This window comes from Hyperolius riggenbachi, chromosome 8 (assembly GCF_040937935.1).
Source record: "Hyperolius riggenbachi isolate aHypRig1 chromosome 8, aHypRig1.pri, whole genome shotgun sequence".
In the NCBI taxonomy this organism is placed as follows: domain Eukaryota; kingdom Metazoa; phylum Chordata; class Amphibia; order Anura; family Hyperoliidae; genus Hyperolius; species Hyperolius riggenbachi.
The window spans coordinates 232,309,716-232,330,528 of NC_090653.1; the positions used below are offsets into that span (position 1 = coordinate 232,309,716).

General features: G+C 43.4%; 1 protein-coding gene across 1 annotated transcript in view; it reads right to left on the reverse strand.

The window, feature by feature from the left end:
- Positions 1-8,683, reverse strand: part of TREX2 (three prime repair exonuclease 2) — a 42,569-nt gene extending 33,886 nt beyond the window's left edge. The window contains exon 1 of the mRNA XM_068249765.1: positions 8,626-8,683. The gene's annotated coding sequence lies outside the window, so the exon portion shown is untranslated. The remainder of the gene's footprint in view (positions 1-8,625) is intronic.
- Between the last annotated feature and the right edge of the window lie 12,130 nt (positions 8,684-20,813).

The following is a 20,813-nucleotide window of genomic DNA, read 5'->3' on the forward strand; positions in this document are numbered from 1 at the left end:
GCTTGAGCCTGAACCACCTTGGCTTGGCTGTTTTCACCAAGCCTGAAGTGCCTTTATGCTACACCTGCGCAGTGCTCTTGTCAATGATGTTTGAGGGGTCCCAACACTGTATCAGCAAGGTGGACAAGGGAAGCTTCTGGAGGCAAGTATCTATTTGGTCCACTTTTTTTTCAAGTAACAGAGGTTGTTCAGGGAAATTTAACAAAGTATGGGATAGGTGGTTGTCTCAAGCTGCTAAAAGCACTTCACTCGATGAATAAACAACAGAAGAGTTGACTAGGCCTTGGTTTGTTTGATTAAACATATATTGTAATAAGCATAGCTCCAAACTGTCCCCCTTTTGGAGGGAATGAAATCCTTCTGTCCCTCTATCTTCCTCATTTGTCCCTCTTTCCGGACTCATGTACATACCTATGTAAATATATGTTTTTTTCGACCTTTCAAAATGTGTTTAAATGACTCTAAACTTTATTCCCATCATTTGAATTGATATATTTTTTATTTTTAAATGTTAAAATGAAGGAAAACTACTGACTATAGAAAGAACCAGTGTGGTTTCAATGATAAAACTACATCATTGGCTTCTAAATTGTTTGTGGTATGCATGACTAGGGATGTGGTGGGGCGTGATTAGAGGTGTGGCTAAGGGCATATCTTAAAGGGGCCCTTAGCTGTAATTAAAACCAGAATTTGGACCTACCTGTGGCACCCTCCAGCCCTCCTTAGCCTGTTAAGTCCTCTGACATAAGCTTCTTTCTTCTCCTGGTCCCCCCGCCGCCTCATCATGCTGGTCGCCGTAAGCTTCCTGCACATGCGCGGTTCAGTCTTTACAGAACTGCGCATGTACAGGAGTGTTACGGCACGCACATGCAACTTTACCTGAATTTGCTGTATAGCGGAGCCGCCAGCGGGACCAGGAGAAGAAAGAAGAGGATACTGGGGAACCTCGCGGGCTACGGGGGGGGGGCAGGGGGAAGCCCCAGGTAAGTCCAAATTCTGGTTCTAATTACAGCTCAGGGTCCCTTTAAAGTGTCCCTCTTTCTTACATCAAAAAGTTGGGAGGTATGAATACGTTTGGACTAGGATTCTCTGAATGTCACAGTGGTGGTTAGTCAAGGTAGGACCGCTACTAACGCAAAGTATCTACAACAGTCTTTGTTGTCCTAAATGTGGTGTGATGTTCAATGTTAATTGTAATCTATATATATAAAATCGGATGTATATATGTGTAATTGTGTATGTGTGTGTATGTGTGTGCCACGATCACTCCAAAATGCCTTGACCGATTTCAACGAAACTTGGTATACAGATTCCTTACTACCTGGGATGGTATGTTCTGGGGGTCACGCACCCTCCTGCACACCTGGGCATAACCACAAGCAGCCAATCAGATTTCACCCATTCATCTCAATGGAAAAAATGTAAAAGGCTGCCATTCTCACAGTAATAAAGCCAGAGTACCCAAACTTGGCACAGCTGGTCATTTGGTGACCAAGGTTAAATACTTAGGGAAAGTGGGCAGAGCATAAAATAGCCAATCAAATTACAGTCGTTCATTTTACATGGCACAATGTAAACTGTAGCCATTCTTACACTATTAACCACCTGAGCGGTCTGGACGAGCTGAGCTCGTCCAACACCGCCGGAGGTCGCCGCTCAGGCCCTGCTGGGCCGATTTTAATCAAATAAAAAGCAGCACACGCAGCCGGCACTTTGCCAGCCGCGTGTGCTGCCTGATCGCCGCCGCTCTGCGGCGATTCGCCGCGAGCAGCGGCGAAAGAGGGCCCCCCTAGCCGCCTGAGCCCTGCGCAGCCGGAACAAAAAGTTCCGGCCAGCGCTAAGGGCTGGATCGGAGGCGGCTGACGTCAGGACGTCGGCTGACGTCGATGACGTCACTCCGCTCGTCGCTATGGCGACGATATAAGCAAAACAAGGAAGGCCGCTCATTGCGGCCTTCCTTGTTTATTCTGGGCGCCGGAGGCGATCGGAAGATCGCCTCCGGAGCGCCCTCTAGTGGGCTTTCATGCAGCCAACTTTCAGTTGGCTGCATGAAATAGTTTTTTTTTTATTTGAAAAAAACCCTCCCGCAGCCACCCTGGCGATTTAATCAGAACGCCAGGGTGGTTAATAGCAGGGTTGTCAAACTTGGCACACTTGCTCACTGGGATTAATATTCTGGAAAGTAGGTGGAGCCTACAACTGCCAATAAAAATTCATCTGTCGGTTTTGAAGGGGAGTATTTCAATTGCCATCATTCTTTCACTGTTAATGGCAGAGGCCTCAAACTTGCTACAGTTGGTCAGTGGGTGACTGAGGTGAGAATTCTCTAAAGGAGGATTTGTCTGATTGATTTCAGCCATTCGTTAGTGGCAGGGTTCTCAAACTTGGCACAGGTGGTCACTGGGTGACTAGGATTAATATTCAGGTAAGTAGGTAAAACCTACAATAGCCAATCAAAATTCACCTATTGGGTTTCAATGGGAAGATTTAAATTGCTGCAATTCTTACACAGTTAGTGGCAGAGGCCTTAAACCTGGTACAATCGGTCATTGGGTGACTGGGGGTTCAAATTCTGAAACAGACAGTCATTTGAGTGATAAATTGCTTCCATTCTCACATTATGGATTACAAGGACCCCAAAGCTCACAAACATGGCCATTGAGTGACTGGGTGTCAAGATTATGAAAAGTGGGTGGAGTCAACAACAACCAAATGAAAAAATGTAAACTGCAGCCATTCTTTGACTGTTAATTGCAGGGTTCTCAAACTTGGCACTGTTGCTCACTGAGTAACTGTGATTAATATTCAGGAAAATGGGTGGAGCCTACAACAGCCAATCAAAATTTACCTATTGATTTTCAAGGGGAATATTTAAATTGCTGCCTTTTTTACACTGTTAAAAGATACCAGAGCCAAAACGCTGTGGTAAAAAGTACAGGTGCAGTGGGTAGGGGTATAAGTAAATATTTACCATGCCTTCCATTCCCCTCCATCATTTGCTATTCTCCTACACTCAGTCCCGTTATTTTCAGCGATTTTGACATGCGCAGTATGTCTGTCCTGCTCCCCTGTGCCCTCGCAAAGTGATGTCACAGAGGACAGGAGCGCGCTCGCTCTTTACACGTCTCCACTCAGCATGTGATGCTCACTGCAGTAGAGCGGGCATGCCAGGACACAGGAGGGGGGGGGGGAGCGAGTGGGCTTCTGTTCTGTGACATCACTGCGCAGCCACAGGGGAGCAGAACAGACATATTGCGCATGCGCAGCGCAGTATGTCCGTGTTAGGAGTCGTCCGAGTTGCCAGGAATAAAACGGGACTGAGTGTAGGAGAACGGCAAGTGACGGAGGGGAACAGGAGGCGTGTTAAGTATCTGCTCATATCCCTCCTACCCACTGAACCTTCACTTTTTTTTACCAGAGACTTTCGACTCTGGTATCCTTTAATGGAAGAGGCCTCAAACCTGCTACAATCATTCATTGGGTGACTGAAGTACAAGTTCAGATGAAGTGGCGAAGCCACAAACAGCCAATCAATTTGTTTGCTTGATTTAAATGGGAACATTTAAACTGCTTCCATTCTCACATTATTTATGCCAAGGATCCCGAAGCTTACAAACTAAGGGCCCGTTCAGATCAGAAATGCGGATGGCCATGCGTGCGGAACGCGTGCGGACCGCAACGCGTACGAACGCATGGCCATCCGCGTTTGTGTGCGTTGCGTGGCTGATCCCATCACTGAAAAGTGAATGGGACAGCCACGCGTTTTTGCAAAATCTGCTTGCAGCATGCGTTCCTGGACCGCACAGGTCCGGAACGCATGCAGTGTGAACATCAGACATTGCACTCTATGCAATGTCTGATGTCGTGCGTTTTGGCCACCTGCACGCGTTTCCAAAACGCGGCTGGAAACGCGTGCAGTGTGAACGGGCCCTAAAAGTAATTGAGTTACTGTGTATTAAGGTTAGAAAATGTAGTAAGAACAAACAACAACCAAATATATACCCGGGCAACGCCGGGTTTTCAGCTAGTATGTTTATAAAATCATAATAAAAATACACCCTCCCACCCTCACCTCAGTAGCCGTGTCACTGGCATAAATGCTTGTTCACACTAAGAGTGTTTTTGCTTATTTTAAGCGCTGGCAATTTTAAAAATTGCCTTAGAAGCGCTTCTGCAATGGTAGCTTATGTTAATGTTCTCACATAAGCGATGAGCTTTCTATCCAATCGCAAACGTGGCTCCTGCACAATTTTCAGAGCGTTTGCGATTCAATAGAAAGGATGGGGAGATCGCAAAGCGCTTGAAAAAAAGCACTTTGAAAAGCGATTTCCAGGGTGCTTTTACTGAATAAATTCATTGTATTTATTCATTTCAAGAGTTCATGCAAAGAGCTCACTTGCTGACTGACATGAAGTGAAAAAAACACTGCACAAAAGCTTTTCTAAGCAAAAATTGCTTTGAAAGTGCTTAGAAAAGCACTTTCAAAATCACTCAATAAATCGCTCAGGGCTTGCAATAGCACTGGCGATTTATAATGTGAACAAGGCCTTAGGGATTGTGTAGAAATGAACATAGCTCCCAACTGTCCCTCTTTCGGAGGGACAGTCCCTCCTTGGGAGCTCTGTCCCTCTTTCCCCCTCATTTGTCCCTCTTTATATATATATATATATATATATATATATATATATATATATATATATATATATATATTTCTCTACTAAAAATGTGTTTGATTGACTCTAAACTTTATTCCTATCCTTTCAATTGATATATATATATGAGAAGACCCATGCTGTTTGAATTATAAAATTACATATTATTCTTATGAAATCTTTATGGTATGCGTGACTAGGGGTGTGTCAGAGGTGTGATTAGGGGTGTGGCAGGGGTGTGGTTTAAGTGTCCCTCTTTCTCATTTCAAAAAGTTGGGAGGTATGAATGAATAACCTGGTGTGGTAGGTTTCCTCCAATGGCCTCAATTCACTAAGCATTACCACATTCGGTAATGCTGAAAATAGCTAGTTTTACCGTTCACCTTACCAAATTCCAATTCACTAAATATATTACCACATAGAAAATTAGAATTACCAACTAGTGAGGTTAATTACCGACTTGTGTGGTAAATTTCTTAAGAAATGTCAAGAATTTGTAATTCAAGATTTACGCATTTGGTAAATTGGGCAAAAGTGTTCAAAATTTTTCTCCAGGATTCTCAGAAACAAACATTCTGCAGAGCTGGACCTGGCAAGACTAAATAGGTCACCACCAATAATACATTTCAATATGTAAATCAAGGAGAGGAAAGATTTTACAATGGGCAAACACTGACTAAATAATTTGTAAATTAGTATTGTAAAAAAAGAAGAAGCAATTTTATCCATTTAGTTATATTCACTACAGTTCCCCTTTAACTTATGGCTTCTGTAATGATTAGATAGGCATTTTACTAACTTTCCCTCAAAGAAATTCAATATATACTATGTTAAAGGGAGTCTGAAGCAAATAATAATGATACAAAAGATACTCACAGTAAGTCCTATAGAGCTTTCCAATTCCTCTCACTGGAAAGAACACTGGCTCTCCCGTTTAAATCTCCCGCTGCGGGAGGCTTCGGAAGTCTTCAGTAGCCCGAGTGCTCCCAAAGATGGGTGGCTCCGTACTGCCAGGGCCGGCCCTAGACTTTTTGCCGCCTGAGGCAAAATTAGAAAAAAAATCGCCCCCCCCCCCCCCCCGTGGGTGGGGGGGGGGGTGGTGGTGCCGCCGAGCTGGAGGGGTAGCTAGCAGAAAGGGGGTATTGGGCCTAGCGGCGGGGAGGGGGGTCGGACCCCCCCTCCCTCGCCTGGGTCCCCCGATCTGCGCTCCTTCTCCAGCGTAAAGTACCAGCCAACCTGCATATGAGAAGAGGCAACGGGCGGGGGAATCACTCACCTTCTGCGTTCCATCGTGCGCTCCACCGACGTCACTTCCTGCAAGGCCGTCCACTTACAATACAGTGGGCGGTGTTGCCGGAAGTGACGTCAGTGGAGCACGCGATGGAACGCGGAAGGTGAGTGATTCCCCCGCCCGTTGCCTCTTCTCATATGCACGCTGGCTGGTACTTTACGCTGGAGGAGGAGCGCAGATCGGGGGACCCAGGCGAGGGAGGGGGGGGTCCGACCCCCCTCCCCGCCGCTAGGCCCAATACCCCCTTTCTGCCCGCTACCCCTCCAGCTCGGCGGGCGGCCCCAGCGTCCATGGACGGGCGGGTGCCGCCCCCCCAGATCTGCCGCCTGAGGCAAATGTTTCACCCCGCCTCATGAGCGGGCCGGCCCTGCGTACTGCGCCTGTGAAAGTGCGCCAGAATGCACAATACTGAGTGGCCTGTCTTTGGGAGCATGCAGGTGGGTGGGGGGGGGGGCACAGTGCTAGAAGAAAGAGACCTTAGGAGGAATGGGAAACGGGAAGGCTCAATAGGACCCAGAGCCTTCCCTTTCCTTAGGTGAATATCTGATTTTTGTTTTAATTCGCTTCAGACTCACTTTAAGTGCTGCATTCAGTAATGTGTACAGTGAGCTCTCATGTGCCGCTTAGTGCCCCTCATAAAAAATGATTGCAATTATTGCAATTCTGCCGCAGAACCAAAGGATGTTTTCGTTCTTTCTTTACTTCTTTGTTCACAATGTTGATGTTGATTGTACAAGGTTACATGGGAGGCTTGGGCCTCAACAGTATAAGAAGCTTGATAGCTGCTGGAGTTGCTGATATGCCTATGCTTACTGATACTATCGCTGCTCCCCTGCATAGGATGCCGTATAATGTCTTTTCATGTATGCAGGGATGGTCGTAGTCAGCCAACTTCGCTACGCTGGAAATACGCGTCGTTTTACGCAATTACGCTTCGCCAAACTACGGCTTCAAAAACAAATATTTGCTTCGTATGCATTAATTTCTTTAGAAATGCATATACTGGGAACCCTTCTATGCGTACATTTCCCTTTCTAATGCGTAAATTTGTATGCATACAATCGCATGCGGAAAATTAGACGCGAGTAACGCATTCGTAGATCACTACGCAATACACATGTTAACTACGCATAGTGGGCGTAAGCTACGCGTAGCGGTACTTCGCTACGCGTAAATTCGTAAGCGTAGGTTTGAAACTGCGCCTATGAACTACGATGCGTAGATGCGAACTACGATGCGTAAATTCGCACTGGCGTAGTTTCTGCTCATTCCCTGCATGTATGCACATTTGAGCTACTGTTTAACTTTGTTATACATGAAATGTTAAATAAAAATTTTGAAACCAAGAATTATTGCAATTCCCATTCTGGTCTAGAAGGCAACCAGCAAAAGCTTCAGATAGCAAAACACAACTTCGTTTAAGTTCGATCGTTTGATTGACTTGTTCAAGAAAATATTGACTGAAAACGAGTCGATCGCAGTAAGACACACAGTAATCAAATTGATTTTGCAGTAAAGTACCAACAGAAAAAAAGTGCAATGAAATTTAGCGTATGAGCCAATGCGTCGAATTCAATAGAACAGGAATCCATTGTGAGGTCTCAAAAACCCGTCAGACACTTGTGTGATCGGGATACATTTTCCAGCCTGACTGATCGAAGCATTTTCTGATTCTGTACTTCATACCGCTCACTTTCTGGTTTATGAAAGTCAAAAAGTTAAAAAACATTTTGGGTCCTCGTTGAAACAATTGTTTCTCAATGAAAGCAATACTAAAGTAAACTGGTTAAAAAAAAGTTCTTACCAGTAGATAGGGAAGGCTCTGGATCCTATAGAGCCTGCCTCGTCCTCTCTCCGTGCCCTTGGCCACTGCTATTCCCAGCTGAAATTTTTAGTGCCTTCAGAAGTCCTCGGAAGGTTTTGAAAGCACTCGTGCCACCGAGAGCTTCCAAAAACGAGCGGCTGCATTCTGCAAGTGTTTCCAAAGCCTTCACGAGGACTCCTGAAGTGACTGGATGGTGTAATGGTTAAGGGCACTGCCTCTGACATAGGTGACCTGGGTTTGAATCTTGGCTATGCCTGTTCAGTAAACCAGCACCTATTCAGTAGAAGACCTTAGGCAAGACACCCTAATGCTGCTACCTCCTATAGAGCGCGTCCTAGTGGCTGCAGCTCTAATGCTTTGAGTCCACCAGGAGAAAAGCGATATAAATGTTCTGCGTGTAGGCTTGAAGGCATGGAGAGAGGACCAGGAAGGCTCTATGGGGTCCAGGGCCTTCCCTCTCTATAGGTATCATTTTTTTTTTCAAGTTCACTTCAGTATTGATTTAAACAGAAAAAGCAACCCATTTGGTATTATATTGCCAACCCATGGTGGCATAGTAGACAACATTGTCGCCTTGCTAAACTTGTTTCCTGATTTGAATTAGAACCAGGACTCTCTGCAATGAGTTTGTATGTATTCCCTGTATTTGTATGGGTTTCCTCCAGGTACTCTGGTTGGCCACATCTCAAAAACCTACAGATACCGTTAGATTATGATGGACATGTGACTATGGTAAGGATTAGATCGTGAGCCCCTCTGAGGGGGTGCAAGGCGCTGTGGGAGATTTCAGTGCTATAAAGATAATAAGTGAATACAAGCAACATGCAGACACTCTCACATTCAGCACAAAACCGTACCTGTTGATGAGAATAAGAAGTGACTTGACAGCCTGCGCAGATGAAGCCTTTCCTTGAACGTGTTCAGGCAAGTTTATATACTGAGTTAGTCCACTCCTACAGACTGCTCACAGCACAGCTCAGCTCTGCATCACACCCACTATGTACGTCACCAACAGCCTACTGTGAAGAGAGAGAGATATCACTTTCGTTTCACTTCATATTCGATGAAAAGCAGAAACAGAGCTTAGCCTTTGTAGGAAACGGTAGCAAACCAATCTTTGTCATTATCAGCATATTAAATACTATTTAATGTTTTATAAAGATATTGTGGGGCTAACCTTGGATTTTTTAAGGGGGGGGGGGGGGTTCCTGAAAGGTCTTTCTCAGCCACACACAGTATAATAATATGGTAGGACATTATACTATGACTATGGTAGACTTTATACTATGACTAGATTGTGAGCTCCTCTGAGGACAGTCAGTGACATGACTATGTACACTGTAATTTGCTGCAGAAGATGTCAGTGCTACATTAATGTATTATACTAATACGGTAGGACTTTAGAATAACTATGGTAGGATTAGATTGTGAGCTCCTCTGAGGACTATCAGTGACATCCCTATGTATTCTGTAATGTTACTTCAAAACAGAGGGGAAGAGACATGAGTGAGTGTCCGTGTGACTGTGCGGAAGAAGAGAGTGGGGGAAAGATAGAGAGGAGAGGGGAAGAAAGAGTGAGGGAAAGAGAGAGAGAGAGAGGAGAGAGGAAGAAAGAGAGAGAGGAGAGGAGAAGAAGAGAGTGGGGGAAAGAGAGAGAGGAGATGGGAAGAAAGAGAGTGAGGGAAAGAGAGAGAGGAGAGGGCAAGAAAGAGTGAGGGAAAGAGAGGAGAGGGGAAGAGAGCGAGGAGAGGGGAAAAAAGAGAGTGGGGGAAAGAGAGAGAGGAGAGGGCAAGAAAGAGTGAGGGAAAGAGAGAGAGAGGAGAGGGGAAGAGAGAGAGGAGAGGGGAAGAAAGATAGTGAGGGAAAGAGAGAGAAGAGAGGGGAAGGAAGAGAGTGGAAGAAAGAGAGAGAGGAGAGGGGATGATTGAGAGACAGAGTTTTCCTGAAAATAAGACAGGGTCTTGTATTCATATTTGCTCTACAAGATGCATTAGGGCTAATTTACAGAGCAGGTCCTATTTTTCAACTATCTACATTTATTCTTGAAAACAAAAAAATACATAAATTAACATTGATTCAAATATAGTCATTTCATCATTCTAACGCTCCAAACACTGAATTCCATCATAAATTTCTCATAGTTGACAATTTCATTTTTCCATGTACAACAATGTACATTTACAGAGAGAATGGTATTTTCCAACCCTTAGGGCCCTTTTACACTTAATGCATTGGTATGCATTCTTTTTTTCTCCATAGCAGTGCATTGTGAAAAGCTTCAGTTTTTTCAGCGTATAGTGTGAAAGAGGCCATAGGGAAACATGGACACTAGACTGCACATCAGTTGTCCTTTCAGTTACAACTGACAGCAAGTGATATAGTGTAAAAGAACCCTTAAAGTGGCCACACACCATACATTTTTTTAAATATCTGTTTAATTCAAGGATAGCAAACTATTTTTCTGACTGATTGTAACAAATCAGAAATCTGACCAATGTACCACACACCTATGTTCAATTTTTCCCCAATCATGAATAAAATAATTGAAAGATCAGAAAAAATTGATTGGAACTGTACATCAAGTAATTGACAATCCATCACACACCATACAATTCTTGATAAAGTTGGTCTGAAATGTCCAACATAAAATATAAACTTATACAGACGAGTGGTAAGAGGTGGAGTTGCGCAACCTAATCTATGGCTGTACTCCTTAGCTGCCGGGTTTACACAGATGCTCCCCTGGTTTACCTTGGATTCTCATATTCCATGGGTTCGATTTGAAAGAGATTCTGTTCTCCCTTATAATCTCACTTCAATCCCTTCATTGGTAGGGCGTACTCCTAAATTCCTGAAAACTATTAACTTAATTGTTTGGGACAATATCTCGCTTTGGTATATACATAGATTTAAGATGAAGCTTTGCTCAGATAAACCTCCCAGATTATCCTTCATAGGCCATCCTGATTTTCCCCCTGCTGTTGTAGACCACTCCTCTTTTCATTGGTGGATTTCTAATTCACTAACTATGTCTAATAATTTTTGGATCCATTTATATATTTTTCGCTATTCAAGTTCAATAAAAATATCCCCAATGAGGAATATTTCAGATATATTCAGATCAAGAGCTTTTTTTCCAAAAGCACACTAGCCCTTTCGGGAGACTTAATTGTACATTTTATGAAAAAAAAATTCTATCCTGTACTATGGGCAGTGGATATATTTCTCAAATTTATTCCCATATGTTAGGACTGCTGTATGATCAAAAAACTACATTTATGATTGACTGGGAAGAAGAGCTGCAAATTACATTAGATACGGGTGATTGGATTTTAATAGGCCTCAATATGTTAAACGCTACTAAAGCCGCATCTACACGCGTAGATGCGGCCGCGATGCTCTTTATCAATCGAGCCGCTGATGCGGCTCGATTGATAAGATCCGACAGGACGGATCTTGCTTCCGCCGATTCCCTGCTCGCTCCCCGCTAGGGGACAATGGCAGGGAATCGAGCGGAAGATAAGCGGCGCGGGGACGAGCGGGAATCGAGCGGGTATTGATGCCGGCGCACGCGCGGCGAGCGGGGACGCGGCGGGCACGCGGAAGAGGCGATCCGGCGGCTAATCGAGCCGCCGGATCGCTGCAATGTCCCATCGTGTAGATGGGGCTTTAGACTCCTATGATTAGAGACACTGTCCTGAAACTAATTACCCGTTGGTATAGGACTCCAACTAAAATTCATAAAATGTTCCCTTCTGCTTTGTCTCTTTGTTTCCGAGGCTGCCAAGATGAAGGCTCTTTTGTGCACATATTTTGGTCCTGCCCGGTTGTGAAACATATCTGGGATTGGTTTGTGAGGGATCTGAGCAACCTTTCGTCGTTTCTATTATACTAGAACCCCAACATGTGCTGTTATTAGCTCCTAATAAGAGTGTTCCAAAAGCCTGGAAACGAATCTACCATACTGTTATTTGTTCCATTCTATGGGCTATTGCTAGAAACTGGAAACAATCAGGAATACCTACTGATCAAATTTTAAAAAGGGTGGAAAGCATACGCACCATGGATTATATTTTCCACTTATCTCAGGACTCTATCCCTAAGTATCAGTTGGCTTGGCAGAAATGGTCTCTTTCTACTATTTTCTCTGTACCTTTTACTAGTCCTTGAGCATGGAGAGGTGGATACTCCTATATATTTACTCTAATTTTACCAGAGCTTTTGGTTCGTCTTTTTAGTATGTTTTATCTTCTGCGATCTCAATATCTTTGTCAAAGATGGTTGCATATTTCTTTAGTTCCCATCGGGTTTTTCTCCTACTTGTTACTCTATGCAAGATATAACGGTATATTTTTCTGTTGATATCATTGTTACTTTCTTATGCAAATACTATCTGTATTATTTTTGCTTTTCTTGCAATAAAACCTTAGTGAAAGAAATTTCCAACATGTCCAATCTCCCCCCCAAAAAAACAAAAAACAGGAAATTCGATCGGATTTATCGATCGAAAACAATGAAAGGTCTCGATTTTTGGGGACAACCGATCGAAATTATCGAATTAGTGAAAATTGTATGGTGTGCGGCCACCTTAAGGCAGGGAATGTAATTGATAGAGAAAAAGCACACAGGTGCAGAATTATGCTGCAGGATGTTTTTTTGCTCGCGAAAAATGCATTCAAGTGTGAACTAGCCCATTGATTAACATGAGTTCTCAGTTTAAATCAGTTTTTCTGTGCAGAAAATGCGCACGAAAATAGACAAGTATGTCCCCTGCCTCAGACCCCTTTCACACTGCCACGTTTTCATTGCGTTGTGTTGCCCATTTTTAGCGCAGGGTTACGCTAAAGCAATAAAAGTCTACAGAACGTATGCTTCCGGTGCATCGCATCTGATTTAATGCAAGGTCATCAGCGCATTATGGGCCAGGATCTGCGGGAACCCACATTGACCGGAAGTCAATGGAGCTGCAGATATTTTAAACTTTTTCACATTAGCGTTGTGGTGCGCATGCACGGATGCCAATGTAATCTGGCCCTGCGAAGGAAAAATGCTTGCAATGCCTACTTGCGCCACAGGAAGTGAGCAATTAGCGGCACACTTATGGTGTGTTTTGCTGCAAAAAAACACATTAATGCTCATTAACGCAGGTAGGGTTGCTCGGATACCCCCAATGCCGGATTTGAGTGATTCCAATCACGGCTCCGCCCACTTCCGGATTGGGGTTTCCCCTCCCGAGCCTCTTTTACCCCTTGTCCCCATGAAGGCTTGAATAGCCAGAATGCGGAGCCCCAGCTAAGTGGGGCTTCGCACCCTGAGCTATCCCAACCCGCATGGTCCATGGCATGGGGGGGCTCTGGGGGAGAGGGGCGGCCAAGCCTTCCCCTCTCCCCCGGAGCCCTTGTCCAATCCATGGACAAGGGGCTCTTCCCAAAAATTGGTGCCACCAGGAGGAGGTGAGGGCCCCCCCCTGGCTGGGGGGTTCATGGTGGCATCTGGGAGTCCCCTTCAAGTAGGGGACCCCCAGATGCCCGCCCCCTCCCAGGAGAAATGAGTATAGGGGTACAAAGTACCCTTTACCCATTTCCACAAAGGGATAAATGAAATACAAACACAACAACAAGTATTTTATTATTCTTAATTAACCAAAAATCCTTACCTGACCTTTAATTACATCTTGTTTGAAGATCTCAGCGCACATGATGCCACACATGCCGATCCCCTGTGCACTTATAGCTGAGAGCTAAAGCATTTTTACATTTCCCTCCAAGGCTCCCCATTGGTACCTTAACAGACCAATGGGGATCAGGAGGATCCCCATTGGTCAGTTAAGTAACCTTGGAGGGAAATTGAAAGATGCTTTAGCTGTCAGCTATACTTAGTATAGCTGAGAGCGTGTCATATGCGGACGCTTTACGGCAGCTCCCTCTCTCTTTCCACCTGCCCACACCTATCACCCTCACCCATGCTGGCACCCAGTGCAACCATCGCTTCCTGGAGACATGAAAAGGGCAATATGATAGCGTGTAAAGAACTCGCTGGGCCATTATATTGCCCAAGCGAGTTATTTTCCGCCTGTGGTGGGGGAATTCTTAAGTTAAATAGGATTAGGCGTTGCCCTTATCGCCTAAATTAAGAACTCGCCAGTGCTTAGCTCTAGCAAGCTCTGCAATGGGACATGGCCCAGTGACTTTTCCAGCCAAGAAAAAGTGAGTCTTATAGTCCAAAAAATACAATATGTATGGGCAGCATTCGTAAATCTGAACTTGCACATAAGGGTGCAAACACACATCCAATTATATTTGTCCAATTTTACCACCTTTATGTAGCATGACAGCCAACAGGTTTTTAATACTATGAGCAAATTGGGTAGGTATACTCTCATACTACATGGGAGATGTAAAATTGGGAGCTAATTGACCAATACAAATCAGATATGTGTACGAACCCAGCTAAGCTATCTTTTCTTCATTACAACATCTCAGCAGCAAAATAAGCATGGTAATTCAATATGAAGAGTACAACAAAGCTTTTAAGCAGGGAGAACAAATATACTGTATATAACTGGGAGGGAGACAGTACCCCAAAAATAGATTGTAGTGAATGACAAGTATATCTATATTATGTGACTAAAAATAAGAAAAAAATAATAAATAAAAATGGCTTACCTCTAAAAGAAGGGGCAATGCCAATTTCAAATAAAATATTTATTGTACATCGGACACTATAAACGATAAAGCATTTCGTGGAGCACAGTCCGCTTCCTCAGATCAAATACAAAACAGTGTCTGAAACAGGGAACAATGCAGGCACTACTTAGATTATTATTATATTAAACATATAATAATACAAAACAGTGTCTGAAACAGGGAACAATGTAGGCACTCCTTAAAATATTATTATAATCAACATATAATAATACAAAACAGTGTCTGAAACAGGGAACAATGTAGGCACTACTTAGATTATTATTATATTCAACATATAACAATAAACATCAACATATAAAAGCATTCCAAAAAGATCATTAAAAACCGCATATAATAATCTCATGCACATAAATATAAACACCTCCACACCTCCTCAAAAATGCATACACAGTATAAGGATATCACAGCATTCATATGTATAAAAACATTGAATGATATGAGCAATGTTATTAAAAATTTGTGGTATTAAAAATTTGAATGATAAAACAATCGACGCATGGAAAAATAAAGATAAATAAATAAAAATAAGTAAATATACTGTATATGCACATATACTCAGGATCTGAATCACAGTTAATTGGAGCAGATTTATCGCAACCAAAAGGAAAAAAGCAGCACAAACATCAATTGTTTCACTTTTGCAATAGTTTTCCCTCCATTTTGCATGCACTTGTGTTGGTAAATCTGCCACATTGTCTTGTACCTGTCTGATAATAAAAGCCTGTCTCTCTTGTCATATGCAGCAAACACATACCTGTGTGTGCCAGATGGCTGTGAATACAGCTAAACTGTTTGTCAGAGGAACTAGTCCAATGTGGCACGTGCTTCTCTGCATTCTACGTGCTTCTGTCATATCTCTTTTGGAGGGACAGTCCCTCTTTGGAAACCAAATCCCTCTGTCTCTCTTTCTTCCTTATTTGTCCCTCATTCAGGACTGATGTACAAATCTATATAAATACATGTATTTTTCGACTGCCAAAATCTGTTCAATTGCCTCTAAACTTTAATCCCACCCTTTATTTTTCAAATGTTAATATGAAGGAAAATGAACCAGGATAAAAAGGACCATTATGGTTTGAAATATAAACAACATATTTTTCTTATGAAATCTTTATGGTATGTGTGACTAGGGGTGTAGCAAAGGCGTGGCTTAAGTGCCCCTCTTTATTATCTCTAAAAGTTGGGAGGTATTCTTCTGTGTCTTCTCCCTCCAGCTTTAGAGAACATGTCTAGAACATTCTCTAGCTCTTGTCCAATTAAATACCCCCAGTCATTAACAGATAGAGCCTTCGTACTACCCCTTTCTATTTAAAGGATACGTCCAGGCAAAACAAAAATCCACTTACCTGGGGTTTCCTCCAGCCCCTGGAAGCCGCCCTGTGCCCTCGCCGCAGCTCCGGTGGCTCCTGGTCTCCTTCGCTGGGGAGTGGGTCTAGGATATAGTCTGACCCTGTCCCCATCCAGACAGAAACTCTCACTAGCATTCCTAATGGTTAACTCTTTCAAGCAGAGAAAGAAAAAAGGAACACATAGTTATTTGTGTGCTTGGCACTGTACATACACATGTCTATCTCATTATGTCACGTCACCTTTAACTACTTAAGCCCAACTGGACGAACATTCTCGTCCAGTTGGGCTGCATGCACTCCCGCAGGCCGCACATCTATGTTTTAATAAATAAATACATTTTTTTACATTTAAAATTAGCTGTTTACCTCCCACACCAAAAATTACCCACATACAATTTTTAATACAAAAAAATAAAGTTACAATTAAAAAAAACCAAAACATAAATAGTTACCTAAGGGTATGAACTTTTTAAATATGTATGTCAAATGAGTATATTAATATATTTTTTTTAATTATGGCCTTGTAAATAGTGATGGACGCAAATTGAAAAAATGCACCTTTATTTCCACATAAAATATCGGCGCCATACATTGTGATAGTAATAATTTAAACGGTGTAATAAGCGGGACAAATGGGCAAATAAAATACATGGGATTTATTTACGGTAGCATGTATTAATTTCAAACTATAATGGCCAAAAACTGAGAAATAATGATTTTTTTCCATTTCTTTCTTAATATTCCTGTTAAAATAGATTTAAAATAAAATAATTCTTAGCAAAATGTATCACCCAAAGAAAGCTTAATTGGTGGCGGAAAAAACAAGATATAGACCAATTCATTGTGATGAGTAGTGATAAAGTTATTGGAAAATGAATGGGAGGTGAAAGTTTCTCAGATGTAAAAAATAAACATCCCTTCGGGCTTAAAGGGGCACTATGGCGAAAAATTGTAAAATTTTAAATATGTGCAAACAGAGACAAATAAGAACTTAGTTTTTTTCCAGAGTAAGGCCCGGTTCACACTTGCGGTTCTCTGCCAAACGGTCCGGATGACCTGACCGGATCCGGACCGGATCGGAACCGTACGGTTCTGATCCGGATCCGATCCGGATCCGGTCAGGTTGCATCAGGTGTTCATCAGGATGCGATGCGGATCCGTTTGGCAAAAGATAGTAGAAATAAAATAAAAATGTTGGGCTCTGGGAGGTCAGCAGAAGGTGGACCTGTGGAATCAGGCCCTCCGCTGTTTAGCACTCACCTCCACCTCCGACATACTGCCAACATCTCCAGCACATTTAAAGTCACTGCTGCTCCACTCCAAAATGCTTGCCCATGTGTCCCCATCCAAAATCGCCGCTACAATACGCATAGGAAGTGGGGTAGAACATCCGGATTTTATAGCCAGTGTGTTGTGCGCTCTCCGGTTCTCATTGGTTTGTATTGGCCGGATGGTGCAGTCCGGCTCCGCTCCGGATACGTCTGCCGGAGGAGCCGGACCAAAAAATAGCGCATGTTGGATCTTATGCCGGAGTCCGGTCCGGCTCCGGTACGGACGAAACGGACGCATGTGAACGGACGCATAGACTTGCATTGCTATGCCGTGCGTCCGTTCCGTCCGTTCGGCATGCGGTCCGGCTCCGGCACGGCGATTCCGGACGGAGACCGCCAATGTTAACCGGGCCTTAAATGAGCCATAAATGACTTTTCTCCTATGTTGCTGTCACTTACAGCAGGTAGTAGAAATCTGACAGAAGTGACAGGTTTTGGGCTAGTCCATCTCTTCATAGGGGATTCTCAGCAAGGCTTTTATTCTTTATAAAGCTATTCCCTAAAAAGGATCTAAACAATGATGCTGGCCAGCTTCCCTGCTTGGTACACAGTTTTTTGGCAGTTGGACAGAGCAACTGCCATTCACTAAGTGCTTTTCAAAATAAATAAACCCCTGAGAATCCCCTATGAAGTGATGGACTAGTCCAAAACCCGTCGCTTCTGTCAGATTTCTACTACCTACTGTAAGTGACAGCAACATAGGAGAAAAGTCATTTATGGCTCATTTTACACTGGAAAAAAACATACTTCTTATTTGTTTATGTTTGCGCATATTTTAAATTTTACAATTTTTCACTATAGTGCCCTTTTAAGTGGTTAAGGTGGCCACACAGCTTACAATACCATGATTTGATTTTACAGCAATTTGATAAAAATGATTAGTTGTTTTTTATTTGAGTGAAAAATCCGATCGGATTTTTTTTTTTTTCTTGATTGGGAGTGGTGGAAGTTTCTAATCAATTTTTTTTTGTAAATTTGTATGGTGTGTGTGGTAGATTGAAAATTTCTCTAAAACCAATAAAAAATTGTGCAGTAGGATTCAATGAGAGGATAACTTTCTTTTTGTGATATGTTAAAAGAAGGTATTAGTGTGAGGGCTTGTTCACATTATGAGCGTTTCCGTGATTTTTTTAAGCACCAACGATTTTAAAAGTCGCTTTGAGGCCTCTTGCACACTACATGCGATTCCGATTTTTTTTATACAATCTGATTTTTGATTCCGATAAAAAAAAAGTACTGCATGCTGCTACATTTTTTTAATCAGAATCAAAAATTGCATCATATAAAAAAAAATCGGAATTGCATGTCGTGTGCAAAAGGCCTAAAAGCGCTTGTGCAATGATTTTCTATGTGAGTGTTCTCACTTGAGGGTTGAGATTCCTTTCCAATCGCAAACACAGCTTGTTATAAACTGTTCTATATCACCTTTGTCTCACAGACTGTGAGATCACTTGACTCTCCACACAGCAAACAGGAGATAGACTTTCTCAGGCTTCTTCAATGTTTACGTTATTTATTCAAGTCACAGAAAGACAGATAGATACAGTCATCATATCCTAGCTATGCCAATCTTCATGTTGCGTTACAAGCTCGTGATGAGACTCCCTGCTGAAGTCTATCAGGTACCTTCTTCCTAACTACGTTACACTAAACTACCTATGTACAGCATACATTATATCAGATTACAGAAAGGAAGAACATGCTTAGAGGTCCCAGTCGGCCTTGCGAGCTAGTGCGGAAGGAAGAAGCAGAAGTGAGCTCTCATAGCTCCCTCAGCCTTTAATACCGACTAGGAAAGAGTTAAATATGACATCATCTTCGCCACCCCCTAGATCAGATTATTGGTGGACCCACTCGTGGTGTCATCATACACACCTACTTGATTTTTAATCAATGAGGCATTTGACCCATATGCAGGAACGTGGATGTTTAGTAAATATGGCCAATGTTTTCTGTTCCTGTGGTGTAGTGTTAAGGTCAGAGTAGTCCGATGGCCTTCTTTTAGGAACATGTTCTCAGTATCTGCGTGTATCCTCTGCTACACGCAGACCCTGAGATGCCTCTGCCTGCATCACAAAACCTCTATTTATTTTAAAGGCATACACTGCGGACAAGCCTTTTACATAAAGCTCAGGCCAAGTAACTGAGGCCTACTTAAATTATAACACAGCTCCTGCACCATTTTCTGAGCATTTGCGTTTCAATGCAAGGTAAACGAAAAGCGCAAAACGTTTGACAAAGCGCTTACAGCGGCAAATTTTTTTAGCGCTTTTTGTTCAGTGTAAATTTGAATGTGATCTATCTCCGGGTCAGCCTGCACTTCCTGTTTGTGTACAAGCTGAAGGAGAAGGAAAAGTGCATCATGACGGGCAGGAAAAATTGGTTCACAACTGAAGAGTTCATCTCAAAAGTTCAGTGACACCCTGAGTTCTATGATAAGAAAAATCCTGGATTCAGAGAAACACACAAACAAACAAACAAACAGGTGTGGTCAGACATTGCAGCTGAATTTGCTGAGGACATCTGGGATACCATACTTTCAGCCGTATAAGACACACTTTTTCTCCCCAAAAAATGGGGAGAAAAAGTCCCTGCATCTTATATGACAAAGGCAGGGAATCCCCGACTTCCGAACCGCCGCCACGTCGGGGATTCCCTGCCCTGTGTGCCTCCTCCTGTCTCCTCCTCCTGTCACTTTTGTCCTCGGCTCGCCATGGACTTCCAGTCCCCCGCATGTGTCCGCGGCTTCCCGCATGCCATCGCCCCGTCCTCTTGCATTGTGTGGCCCCCCCCAGGTGTTTATCGGCAGCGGCTTACCTCATCTATCATGCCTTCCTCTAGTGCCGGCTTCTAATGACGCGTCATCAATGACATGTCATTAGAAACCGACACTAGAGGAAGCCTCACACAGAAGACAGAGGTCTGCAGTCCACGCGGGCATGATGGATGAGGTAAGCTGCTGCCGATAAACATCTGGGGGGGCCACACAACGCAAAGGGAGGGGGTGGGAGGAGCCGCTAACACATGCAGGGGACAGGAGGACCATGGGGGAGAGAAAGAGGAAGACATAGTGGGGTGACAAGAGGACCAAAGGGAGTGACATGGAAGTGACAGGAGAAACATGGGGAGACAGAATGGACAGGAGGAGACATGAGGACCATGGGGGAGACAGCAGCAGACATGGTGAGGGTGACAGGAGGACACATGGGCTGACAGGAGGACAATGGGGGAGACAGAAGGGACAGGAGGAGACATGAGCAGGGATGAGCAGAAACTACGCCAGTGCGAATTTACGCATCGTAGTTCGCATCTACGCATCGTAGTTCGTAGGTGAAGTTTCAAAACTATGCTTACTAATTTACGCGTAGCGAAGTACCGCTACGCGTAGCTTACGCCCACTATGCGGAGTTAACATGTGTATTGCGTAGTTAACTACGAATGCGTTACTCGCGTCTAATTTTCCACGTGCGATTGTATGCTTACAAATTTACTCATTGGAAAGGGGAGTGTACACATAGAAGAGTTCCTGGTATAGGCAATTAAAGAGGAATTAATGCGTACAATTCTCTGCATAGGGGCATAAGCATCCGCATACACTACACTTCGCCACCAAAGTTTCTAAATGTGGGAGGGATCACATCCTCATCAACTATGTGCC